At 41.2% G+C, this 13,527-nt stretch overlaps 1 long non-coding RNA gene across 46 annotated transcripts in view; it reads left to right on the top strand.

Moving 5' to 3' along the window:
* The window catches only part of LOC103351120 (uncharacterized), a 222,632-nt gene that overhangs the window by 78,666 nt on the left and 130,439 nt on the right, over positions 1-13,527 (top strand). For 36 of the 46 annotated variants that reach the window (XR_011387942.1, XR_011387946.1, XR_011387959.1 and 33 more), the window contains one exon: positions 10,559-10,765. This is a non-coding gene — a long non-coding RNA (uncharacterized lncRNA). Of the gene's footprint in view, positions 1-5,234; positions 5,347-6,801; positions 6,882-10,558; positions 10,766-12,511; positions 12,565-12,686; positions 13,032-13,527 lie in introns of those variants that run through there. The other 10 variants (XR_011387950.1, XR_011387969.1, XR_011387935.1 and 7 more) reach the window with 3 other exon arrangements.

Below are 13,527 nucleotides of genomic sequence, written 5' to 3'. Positions count from 1 at the left end.
GAAAATTAATGGTAAAACCTGTCTTCAAACAGTACTTTTTACTTTGTGTGTCTGTGTGGGTGCGAACAGTGAAAATCTTACTTAGTATAGAGTTGGTGTGTATATAAAGTGAATTAAAAATGAATTTTAATGAAAAATGGAATGGGAGAGGGAGTAGGAGGTGGGATGGGAGTGTGGGGGGGAGTCAGGACTGGAGGGAAGATACAACTATATTCCTAAAAGCTGTACATATGAAATCTGTATTCATTAAATAAAAACCTTAAAAAAAAAAAAAAAGAAACAGATAAGGGGGAAGTCCTCTGAGGCTTCAAAGAGACACCCACTTTTCCCCAGCAGCCTTCTATACCTCCTCCCTCAGTGGCAAATTTCCCACTAACCAGATAAAACCTGAGTCCCAAATGCCCCCAGCACGCAGTCTCTTTGCAAAAACAGACTGTTGCCAACCTCTTTGCTTCCAATAAAGCAACCTGTCTCTGGTGAAAAAAAAAAAAGATGAATATTTACCCGGTCTATCAATTCAAATGCTAATCTCTTCTAGAAACACCCTTACAGACACATTTAGAAATAATGTTTTACTAGATATCTGGGCACTCCTTTACCTGGTCAGTTGATACATAAAATTAACCAGTACAAATTTACCCTTTACCACTCTGCACCTATATGCATTTTCTTAAGCTACACTCAGTCTCCAAATAGACAATCATAAGGTCAAAATTCCACCTAACACAATACAACTATCCTGTACACTAAAACTAATCCCTTCCTTATAAGGGGAAGTAAGTAATGAGATATCACATCACCACTGTCAGAATGGCTGTTGTCCAAAAAACAGGGAGCAACAAATACTTAGAGAAAAGGAAACTCTTATACATTTTTGGTGGGAATGTAAATTAGGGTAGCCATTATGGAAAACAGCATGGAGATTTTTTAAAAAGCTAAGAATAGACCTGCTATCTGATTCAGCAATCCCATCCCTGAGTGTATACACAAGAGACATAAATTTACTTTATCAAAGAGATACCTGCTCCACTATCTGTATAGCAGCACTGTTCCCAATAGCCAATGTACTCCTCATCAGATGAATGATAAAGAAAATGGTTTCTCAATGGTTAGGGATGCCACACTACTGTAGTTTTAATAATCTGTGCTAATTTTTAAGTTTCTTATATATGGGTGAGACCATCATCTTTCCATTTGATTATTGTTTATAGCCTTTGCATATATCATTGATCTAGGGTCTTTTTACTTTTTCTTTGTTGATCTCTTTATTAAGTGAAGCATTAAGCCCTTGACTATAATGTAAATTTTAAAAAATGTTATCTCAAATCCAAAATAAAACAATTAAACAAAAAAGAAAGGGAGAGGAAGAATATCATAATATTTTTAGAATTTTATCTATGAACTACATTGACTCTTCTTTTTGTATTAATTAATATTACCTTAAGATGGAAAAGCAGTGGTCCACTTTCTTTGCATAGCTAGGAGCCTAACATCAGTGAGTGACAATTAGCAAACATATAGGGTCTAACCACATTGGCTAATCTCCACGCTAACATTCCAGTACTTTCTCATAACCTCATCCAATGGTTGAAAATCCTCCCATCTTTCCCATTAATGCTATTGAAGTCAAACACTCTTTTCTACTATAACAGTTCTGAATAAAATATTTGCCAGATTGAAAAATAAAAAGTGGTGGTTTCTACATATAGTGGAATATTATTCACCTTAAAAGATGAATTTCTCCTTTTTGCCATTAGGGACCTTTGTTGTCCTTGTTGCCCCCTGCCTTCGGGGCACCTGGCCTTGAGGTAGCCCACGCTCTCTGCCTTCACTTTGCTGCCTATGATAAGCTGCTTGTAGCAGCCGCTCATAACCAAACGCTTCCTCAAGTGGCTCTTAGCCTACTCTCTGCTCGTTATGGGTCTAGATTTCCCTTTCTCTCTTAGATATAGCCCTCACTCTCCTATGCATTTCTCTCACTAAATAAAAAGCTTAAAAAACTTAAAAAATATGAAATTCTATCATTTGTAGCAAAATGGTTGAAACTGGAGGACATCATGTTGAGTGAAATAAGAAAGACATAGAAGAATAATGTATATTCTTCTCCCTTACATATAGGAGCTAAAATTACAAAAAACAACTAAAAAAAAAGAAAAATGCATATGTGTGCCAGTTTTGCTTCAAATATAGGGTTTTGTTAAACTTTCTTTCAAATCTTTGTCAAATAAAATGACAGGAAATAAATACTACTATAATTTTAATGATCTTCAGAGTTTTAAAATTTTTTATGAGTGAAGTTTAACACATTTTAAAATTATTATTATTATTTTAAAGGCAGAGTTACAAAGGGAGAGATCTTCCATCTGCTAGTTCACTCCCCAAATGGCTGCAACAACCAGAGCTGGGCCAGGCTGAAGCCAGAAGCCGGGAGCTCCCACTTGGGCACAGGGGCCCAAGGACTTGGACCACCTCTGCTGCTTTCCCAGGCGCATTAGCAGGGAGTTGGATCAGAAGTGGAGCAGTTGAGACTCAAAGCAGCACCCATATGGGATGCCAGCATCACAGGCCATGGCTTTGACCTGCCGTACCATAGTGCTGGCCCCAGCACCTTTTTATTTGATTATTATTTTTTAAAAAGATTTATTTATTTACTTGAAAGGCAGAGTTACAGAGAGGCAGAGGCAGAGAGAGAGAAAGAGAGTTCTTCCATCTGCTGGTTCACTCCCCAGGTGGCTGCAATGACTGGACCTGCGCCAATCCAAGGCCAGTAGCCAGGAACTTCTTCTGGTTCTCCCACAAGGGTACAGGGGTCCAAAGACTTGAGCCATCTTCTACAGCTTTCCCAGGCCACAGCAGAGAGCTGAATCAGAAGTGGAGCAGGCAGGACTTGAACCGGGGCCCAAAATGGGATGCTGGCACTGCAGGCAGAAGCTTTACCTGCTACACAACAGGGCCAGCCTATTTGATGATTATTTATAACCCTTGCTTATTTTCCTGATGGACTATGGTTTTTTTACTTTTTATTTTTGAACCATTAAGCCTTTGACTAGAATGTAAATTAAAAATATTATCTCAAAAATAATAAATAAAACATTAAGTTAAAAAAATACCAAAAAGAAGAAGAAATAAAGTCCGTAAGTAATTTATTCTTCTCCTGTGAGAAGATGTTTACTCTTCATCTCCTTTCTTTTACTATAAAATTAGTCATACTTAAATATTGGGATTGGCATTTGATGTTGTTGTTAACATGCTTATTTGGAATGCCTTTATCCTATATCAGAGTGCCTGGGTTCAAATCCTGGCTCCACTTCTGATTCCAGCTTCCTACTAATGAACACCCTAGGAGGCAGTAGGTGATGACTGAAGTCACTGGGTCCCTGTCATCCACATGGGAGACCCAGAATGAATTCTGGGTTCCTGGCTTCATTCTGTCACAGGCATTTGGGGAGAGAATCTATAGGTGGAAAATCTCCTCTCTCTCTCTCTCTCCCCCCTCTCCCTCTGTTATTCAAATAAATTAAAAATTTTAAAATAATATTTAAATACTGATGTCAGGTCAATATATCATACATTACATAAGAAGGAAATGAGAAAAAAAGAAAAAGATACTTGTCTATTATGTGTACATGTACACATGTATTTGTAACAAAATAAGGAGGATATATGCATGACAATTAGGGTTATCAAGTCTGTAACTGGTAACATGGTAACTGAGACTATATTTATAACTACCTCCTACTACCCATTCTGTTTTCCCTTTACTTTCATCAAACATCTCAGCTACTTGTAATCTCAGCTACTTGCAGTTCTTCACCTGGTGATGTTAACCAGATTTTTATTCCTCAATGGACTGGATCACTCATTGTCCTACCTGGATTGAGTTGTTGTAGTTTCTCATGAGCATTATAATTTGAAGAGATTGCATAAGGAACCTTCTATTTTCTTTTTTTTTTTAAAGATTTATTTATTTATTTGAAAGTCAGAGTTACACAAAGAGAGGAGAGGCAGAGAGAGAGAGAGAGAGAGAGAGAGAGATGTCTTCCATCTGATGGTTCACTCCCCAGATGGCCACAGTTGCTGGAGCTGCGCCGATCCGAAGCCAGGAACCAGGAGTTTTTCCGGTTCTCCCGTGTGGGTGCAGGGGCCCAAGGACTTGGGCCATCTTCTACTGCTATCCCAGGCCACAGCAGAGAACTGGATCGGAAGAGGAGCAGCCGGGACTAGAACCGGTGCCCATATGGGATGCCGGCGCTTCAGGCCAGGGTGTTAACCCACTGAGCCACAGTGCTGGCCCAGGAACCTTCTATTTTCTAAACATACAGTTTTACCTCCATGATAGAATAGTAGTACAGTTTCTCCTTGGTGGTTTTGAGTCAATGAGTTCATTCAAGACTGTCACTCCCAGCTTTGTCTGTTGACTCAGAGACATGAGAAGCCCAATTTGGTTGGGTGGGTGGCATTAACATCCAGTTCAAAGGAAGCATTGTTGCATCTCCTGGTGAGAGCATTCCTCCCTCTGGAACTACCACTTCTAGGTCAGAAGAGTACAACATCACAGAAACAAGAGGCAAAAATTCTGTTACTGAGTCACTAGGGATAATAATCACTACCATTTATACTCCTCAATCCTGGATCTGTGAATCCTGGTCATGGGAAAAACAATACTATCCTGGATGCTGATTCAAGTATTGCCACCTATCTGAGGTCCTATTGTAAAGTAGAAGTTTGCACTTCAGATTTATAGAGGAAAGGACACTTTCTGTGCTCAGAATTCTCTCTCTGAGAAGACAGCAATCATACAAGTCCATACAGGTCCAGTAGGGACCTTGGAAACTCCTATTTTTTGGGTCCCCATTAGAGGCCAGATCTTGTAAAGGTGCAGTGTGATGGTTAGGGTCATAGGCACCCTAACTGAGTCTTCAAATGGTCATTCTGTCAATATTTCAAAATTGCTTCAGGGTGGCGGGAAACATTGTAAGACCAGAAAATTCCAGGAGTATGGATGGTCCCATACTCTTGCATTTCTATTGCTGTGAGATAACTTTCATGATCAGAAGCAATGCTATATAAAATAACCTATGATGGATAAGACATTCTGTAAATCTATGGATGATAATTTTGACAAAAGCATTGCATACAGAGAAGGTAAACCCATATATGGAGTATCTATTCCAGAAAGGACAAAGTATTTTTTTCACAATGTAAATGATTCAACATGATTGATCTGTTCCCAGATATTGGACTGATTACCTAGAGAATGATGCCATATTGGGAACTCTCTTCAGTGTTGGTTGCTGCTGCAGGCAGATTATGAACTCCACAGTGATTATAATCGGATCAGTGTTGGTGAGTGGAAGTCTGTGTTCCTGAGTTCATATGGAAGTAACCTCTATCTCTGCCATCCTGGCTACTTTGTCGATGAAACTCATTAGGTAATAATAACAGGAGCAACTTAGTAGAGAGACTGACAGGTATCCATAAAACAAGTTATCTTATCTCTCTTATTACTAAAATCTTCCTTGGCTGAAGTCACCCTTTTGTAAACATTCACATGGTACACAAATATCATCACATTATTTGTCCATTCAGAAAAGTCTGTCTACATACTTCTTCCTCAAATTGTCTGTTACCATTTTATCACTCAGATTCCATCCAAGCCCCTGACCATCTCACCAAACCAGTGGCTTCAGTCCTTGAATAAGTATATAACTGCACATTTAGCTAATTCTCCTTCCAATCAAAGTGCACAAACAGGTGTGTGGCCTGAAGTTCCATTCACTGGGAGGATTTCCTTTCATCACTGCCCTTCAGATATGTTGCAGTGAGGGACTATAGTATTAACAGCTTTCCATTTTTGTGTGGTACCTGCATATTATACAAATCCATTATAAACCAGACACGGGTCTTCTCTTCCGTTAACTGACTGCAGGGAAGTTTCCATGAAGCTATAGGTACAACTGGAGGGGGAAAACAATATAGCAGTGTAGCAGGAATGGGGACCATGGACATTTGAGCCACTTCATGTAACTTTATAACTTACTTGTATCTTCAGGACCTTCTCACATCTGAATTTATTTATATATATAATATATATATGTAACATATATATAAAACTTCCATTTGATGATGGACTGCTGCTGTGCATGCTCAATGTTATGGCTTGGTGGGTTGGATAAAACCAACTTTATGTGGCTGGCGTTGTGGCGTAGCAGGTAAAGCCGCTGCCTGAAGTGCTGGCATCCCATATGGGTGCCGGTTTGAATCCCAGCTGCTCCACTTCTGATCCAGCTCTCTGGAATGGGCCAGTGTGGTATCTTGACAGAGGTAAAGGTAATCAAGATTTCTGTGAATGTGGGCCAGCATTGTGGCACAGTAGATTAAGCCACAACTTGCAACACTGGCATAACATACCAGAGAGCCGGTTTAAATCCCAGCTGCTCTCCTTCAATCCAACTTCCTGGTAGTGTACCTAAGAAGGCTGTGGATGATGGCTCAAGTACTTGGGATGCAGTCACCCATGTAGGAGACCAGGATGGAGTTCCTGGCTATTGGCTTTGGCCTGGCAGCCCTGGCTGTTATGACCATTTGGGGAATGAACCAGCAGATGGAACTAACTCTCTCTCTCTCTCTCTCTCTCTCTCTCTCTCTCTTGCTGTCTTTGTCTCTGTGTCACACTGCCTTTCATATAGATAAGTAAATAAATCTTTAAAAAAGAAAGATTTCTTGGAACCTAATTATGACATAGGACTGTAGAGTTATTATACCTCTGAGGCAGTGAACATGTATTGCTATTCTTTCCAGCCTAAAGAAAATTGCATCCTGTGGGCCTCATGGACAGAGATGGAGAAAAGAGCATTTGTCAAGTAATATCTGCATAATAGGTATAAGAGGATGTGTTAATTTGCTCAAGCAATGAAACCAAATATGCTATGGCAGCTGCAATTGGAGTCATCACTTGGTTAAGCTTACAGTAATCCACTGTCATTCTTCAAGATCCACCTGTTTTCTGTACAAGCCAAATAGGAGAGTTGAATGGGGATGTGATCAGAATCACCATCTCTGCATCTTTCATGGTCTTAGTGGTGGACTCTGAAATTGCTCCAGGAATGCAGTATTACTTTTGCTTACTATTTTCCTGGGCAGCTGAAGTTCTAGTCACTTCCACGTGGCTAGCCAAGAATTACTCCACAGATCAGGGAACCAGTGTGGTTATTTTGACAGCTAAAAAGTCTATCAATTCCAATTATGCATTTTAGAACTGGGAAATAACCACAGGATGGGTGCGGGGTTCCACTGGGCCACTGTGAGATAGACCTGAGCTGAAACTCTATTGATCACTTGATCTGCCTAACCCCTTATTCTGACTGAAGGGCCACAGAGATGTTCTGGGTCTCCTGGAATCAGTGTCAGTTAAAGGTCAGTATTCAATAGTCTTCAGAAGTTCTGGTTATTTAATTTTTACACTTACCCTGTTTTAATGTCTTGGGTCTCTTAGGTGAAACTAGAACAAAGATTAACAATAAATAATTGGGGTAATATACCAGGGTGTTTTAGAGGGAACCCTGCCTCTCTTATTCAAGGGGCTCTGGTTTTGTAAAATCTCTCAGATCTGGGAATTGATTGAGGGGCTCTGACTCTCTGTTTTACCATTCCAGTTAGATTTTTGTTCACTTGACTTGAAAATTTTCTGTTATACAAATCAGGTAAAAACATAGTAAATTTCCTATCCTGCACTTTTGGGAACACCATGATTAACTAGGAAACACCATAGGTTTGCATGGGTCAGACTATTCTAATTGCTTCTTTGGCCCTGCTATCCATCACAGTAACAATGTCCACCTTTCCTTGAGTGCTTCCATTTGGCCCCTGGCACTCTGAATACAATTACTCATATGGCATTTAGGTTTTCCAGTTGAGTGGCTGCAGTTCCCACTATAAAGCCTGGTCTGCAGAGAAGGTTGATTACAGAGGTCTTCAAAGATTCTGGGACTCTCCTCATAAATTTATTTCTCAAAGTATTGGTGAAAGGTATGTCTTCTGGGCCTTCTCAGTGTGGGTAAATATGTCTTAAATAATAAATCTACTCTGACATTCTAATCTCTCTAAGTCTTTGAATCCCTTTCTCTACATTAAACTAAGGTAACCAATCAGCCACACACTGTAGAGCTCTTTCTGACTCCCAAGATGCACTATTAAAGCTTTGAATCTTGGCTTTAGTGAGCCCATATCAATAAATTTGACCTGACCCAACTTTATTTTCCTAACACCATTGTCCTACATATTAAACATCCATCTCTTCACATGTTCCTAATATTTCTGCTTATATAAATTAGAAAACTCAAGTATTTCTTCTGGAATGCAGTGTGCCCCCTCATGGGTCACATTTTAGAAATCACTTTCAGGGACATGCTGAACTTGAGTCCAATTATTGATCTAGAGGCAAAGATGGGTGCTAGGGATGGATCTTGAGGAGAATCTTGCATAATGGCTCAGGGAAGGCCATTACCATTTCCTTGGGCAGTTGCGGAAATTATTTAATCTTCTCGGATGGAGGCAGAAGGGTTCACATGCTGTGAGTGGGGATGGACTAACATGAGGGGTTGGGAAAATACCACTGCTGATGTTGAGGAGACCACTTCTACAGGGGATAAGATGTCTTCCACTGGCAAAGAAGACTAATCACAATTTAGGGACTCAATTTCCCTAGTTTTAATAAGCTTTTTCCAGGCCAGCGCTGCGGCTCACCAGGCTAATCCTCCACCTTGCGGCGCCGGCACACCAGGTTCCAGTGCCGGTCGGGGCGCCGGATTTTGTCCTGGTTGCCCCTCTTCCAGGCCAGCTCTCTGCTGTGGCCAGGAAGTGCAGTGGAGGATGGCCCAAGTACTTGGGCCCCGCACCCCATGGGAGACCAGGATAAGTACCTGGCTCCTGCCATCAGATCAGCGCAGTGCACCGGCCGCAGCGCGCCGGCCACGGTGGCCATTGGAGGGTGAACCAACAGCAGAGGAGGACCTTTCTCTCCGTCTCTCTCTCTCACTGTCCACTCTGCCTGTCAAAAAAAAAAAAAAAAAAAAAAAAAAAAGCTTTTTCCATACAACCTAACCCCAGCTTACAGGATCCTATTGTTTACTAATGAATGCCTTTATTTATTTATTTGAAAGGCAGAGAGACAGAGGGAAAAGCAGAGACATTCAGAGATCTTCCATCCACTAGTTTATTCCCCAGTTGCACACAATGGCCAAGTTTGGGCCTGAAACTCAATCCAGTTCTCTTACATAGGTGGCAAGAGCCCAGGCACTTTAGCCATCATCATTTGCTACCTCCCAGGGTTAATGTCTTCACTTCAACCATAGAATTATTGCAATTCAGCCTATCATAGGATGAGACTTTGCATATGATTTTCAGCAATTTTAGCCTTGTGGTTACTTTAGGGAACACACAGAAACTCTTAGGTCATTTATGCAGCACTCAAAGAATGTATTTGAATCCCTAAGTTAATAATTTTTAAAAACATCATTATGCCCAATGACATTAAGAGCAATCATTCAACATAATTTTATTTCTCAGATTTTTTAGAAGATTTATCTATTTATTTGAAAGGCAGAGCCACAGAGGGCAGAGGCAGAGAGAGAGAGAGAGAGAGAGAGAGAAAGAGAGAGAGAGAAAATGGGAGAGAGGTCTTCCATCTGTTGGTTCACTCCCCAATGGCCGCAATGGCTGGGACAGCGCTGATCTGAAGCCAGTATCTTCTTCCCGGTCTCTCACGCAGGTGCAGGGACCCAAGCACCTGGGTCATCTTCCACATCCTCCCCTCCCCCATGCCCAGGCCATAGCAAAGAGCTAGATCGGAAGTGGAGCAGCTGGGACTCTAGTTGGGGCCTACATGGGATGCTGGCATTGCAGGTGGTGGCCTCACACCCACTATGCCACAGTGCCAGGCTCTATTTTTTAGTTTTCCAAAAATGTTCAGAAGGATCACATATAGAGTCACTGATATCCTTACTCTTTTTTTTTTTTTTTTTTTTTTTTGACAGGCAGAGTGGATAGTGAGAGAGAGACAGAAAGGTCTTCCTTTTGCCGTTGGTTCACCCTCCAATGGCTGCCACGGCTGGCACACTGCAGCCGGCGTACCGTGCTGATCCGAAGGCAGGAGCCAGGTGCTTCTCCTGGTCTCCTATGGGGTGCAGGGCCCAAGCACTTGGGCCATCCTCCACTGCCTTCCCGGGTCACAGCAGAGAGCTGGCCTGGAATAGGGGCAACTGGGACAGAATCCGGCGCCCTGACCGGGACTGGAACCTGGTGTGCTGGCGCCGCTAGGTGGAGGATTAGCCTATTGAGCCACGGCGCCGGCCAATATTCTTATTCTTTATAAGTGATTGGTTAGAGGTATCCAATGCAGATATTTGATATATCTCTGTAAATAGTGCATGCCATGGACTATCAGTGTTATCTTTAGTACTGGAAATAGTCATTACCATTTTTAATCAGATTAGAAAGCTTGTTCCAGAAATTCAAGAAACTAATTTTAAAACTCACCCTTAAAATTTTATACCTTTAGAACCACTCATGGTCCAAAATCTGTATTATTGAAGAGTTCTCCAGAGAAACAGAAGTAATTATATATAACTTGGAATTAGTTCATATGATTATGGAGGCTAAGAAGTCCCACCATCTTCTGTTTGCAAGCTGGATAACTAAGGAAAATCCGTGACACAATTCAGTTCAAGACCTGAGAACAAGAGATCTGATGACACAACTCAATAAGGTAAGAGAACTGGGGTTGTGGGTGGAGGGTGGTGGCTGGTGTTAATCCTGGAGTCTGAAGGCCCGGGAACAGAAGTGCAGATTAATAAGTCAAATGCTAATATCTTTTGGAAACATTCACACAGACACACCCCAGAAATAATCTTTTGCCAGCTATCTGGGCATCTCTTAGCCCAGTTACTTGACACATTAAAATTAACCATCTAATTACTTATATAATTTCCCAGATGATGACGCTTGCACAAGTTTATTCCCAAATACATAGAACCATCAGTAATGCATGGAAAATATTTTTTTCTCTCTCCATTCCCCCTTTTCATCTCTCTCTCTTTTACTCTGCTCTTCAAGTAAATAAAAACAAGTAAATACTTGTAAAAATACGCAGAGTCTTCTCTCAGTGATTTATCTCTGGCCCTCCCATACAATGTAATTCTCTCATGATGAAACCAGGAGGAATTGTAAGGGGGAGACAGTTTCTTCCTCCACCAAACTCCCAGGCTGATGGTCGAAGATCCCATAAAGTGTTCACTGTAGAAAATGGGAGTGGACAATCTAGAGGGCAGCAAACTGAAGCACAGAGCAATTGCTGAGGTGACCAGGACTTCCCGGGCTGATGACAGCTAAGATGAGGAGGCAGGATCAAACACGAGAAGGACAGAAAGGAAGTTTAACCACAATTGTCCATGAGCCGGGAAGCCCTGTGCATTGTTTCTAGTGCTTTGTAAGTACTCAGTGAATGTGAAGTGTAACTGTCCATAGACTGGCTACTAACAAGAAAGTTCCTAAATATGTATAAACCTCAACGAATCTTCCATAACTGCATTGCTAGGTCATTTTTATATTTCTGATGAACTGCTACAAGGTTTGCATTAAAGACACGTTAAAACATGTATTAAAAGATACATTGTAATGCTAATGTGTCTACAGTACACATTAATACATGTCTTTAAAGACATGTCAGTTTCTTTTGCTCTTTCAATACATGTTCACACACATACACATTGAAATTCCCTTTTGTATATATAAGGCACATTAACATTAATTAGAAGCAGCTATGCATACATCAAGCTGTCACAAAGTTTATATGCACTTAATGGCACATTAGTTATATCTAGGTATATTTCTCTATAATGTAATGCATATCCATATACATTTCCATATATAATTCTATCATCCATCATAAGTTTCTGGCCTCCCACAAGAAATGACTGGTGTTATTTTGTGAGCACTACAAAGACAAAAATTTTATTTCTTTAAATTGTATTCAGTACAGAGCCTGTGAATTAGAGTGCTATAACTTAAAATATCTTTGCCTTCTTAAAAATATCAAATTGCCTTTGATATTTGCATCATACCATATTATTGTTGAACAAAAACTAATCTACACTTTCATTTTGTGGAGATATGCTCTATAGATGTGATGCATGAGACATTTTCTTCCTTAGTTCTTAAAAATAATAGTGTGAATAAATGGATTCTTTTTTACTTAGAAATGGGATTATCAAAGGGGTATAGTATTTCCAGAATGGATACTATAGTTGTGGTAGGAAGCTTCTGTATCTTATTTCCAGTGAGGCCACAAGAGAAAATGATTGTAGCGGGAAGTTGTGGTTTAGGCTTTAAAATGCCTTTGCTGTGAGGTAGCATAAAAGGAATGGGCCATTAAAGGAATTTGTGTATTCTCTTTTTTGATGTTTCAGAAAGGCAATCAGTTATCTTAGGTTAAGTCACTCATTCTATTCCACAGCCCATTCTAAGAAGAAATGGCACCCATCTTCTGTGAGGTGATAATGAGTCCAGGTAACCAGTTTTATTTCACCATGACCTCAATACTACTTTCCTTCCTCCACCCACAACATGTGGTTGGTTGGGCCAGGGACTGTTTTTTTTTTTTTTATTTTTTAATTTTTATTTTTTGACAGGCAGAGTGGACAGTGAGAGAGAGAGACAGAGAGAAATGTCCTCCTCTGCTGTTGGTTCACCCTCCAATGGCCACCGCGGCCGGCGCGCTGCGGCCAGCACACCGCACTGATCTGAAGGCAGGAGCCAGGTGCTTCTCCTGGTCTCCCATGGGGTGCAGGGCCCAAGTACTTGGGCCATTCTCCACTTCACTCCCTGGCCACAGCAGAGAGCCAGCCTGGAAGAGGGGCAACCAGGACAGAATCTGGCACCCCAACTGGGACTAGAACCCGGTGTGCCGGCGCCGCAAGGCAGAGGATTAGCCTAGTGAGCCACGGCGCCGGCCGGGACTGTTGTTTTAATGAAAGGAATCCAATCAGAAAGTTGGTCAGAGGTACCATCAACCTTGCATTTAAATATGAACTTGACCTCTGAGATACTCAGCAGACTCATAGAATGGCAGATGTCCTAAATAGCACTCTGGCCTCAGAATCAGCCCTAAAGGCATTCGGATCTGGCTGAAAAGCCCATGAGAGTATTTCAGGCATGGAAAGCCAAGACACTCTGGCAAAAGATCTCTGTGAGTGAGATCTCAGTGGAAAGAACAGGTCTTCAAAGAAGGAGGTACCTTTCTCTGAAGGGAGGAGAGAACCTCCACTTTGACTATGACCTTGTCTAAACAAGATAAGAATCGGAGAACTCAGAGGGCTTCCATAGCCTTGGAAACTCATGACTGGAGCATAGGGAGATTACTGATGCCATAGACAGGAGTGTCAATTGGTAAAGTCAACAACAGGAGTCACTGTGCACTTACTCCTCATGTAGGATCTCTGTCCTTAATGTGCTGTGCATTGAGATTTAATG

This window comes from Oryctolagus cuniculus, chromosome 1, assembly GCF_964237555.1.
Source record: "Oryctolagus cuniculus chromosome 1, mOryCun1.1, whole genome shotgun sequence".
Lineage (NCBI taxonomy): Eukaryota > Metazoa > Chordata > Mammalia > Lagomorpha > Leporidae > Oryctolagus > Oryctolagus cuniculus.
This window is presented reverse-complemented; position numbering and strand designations above follow the sequence as displayed.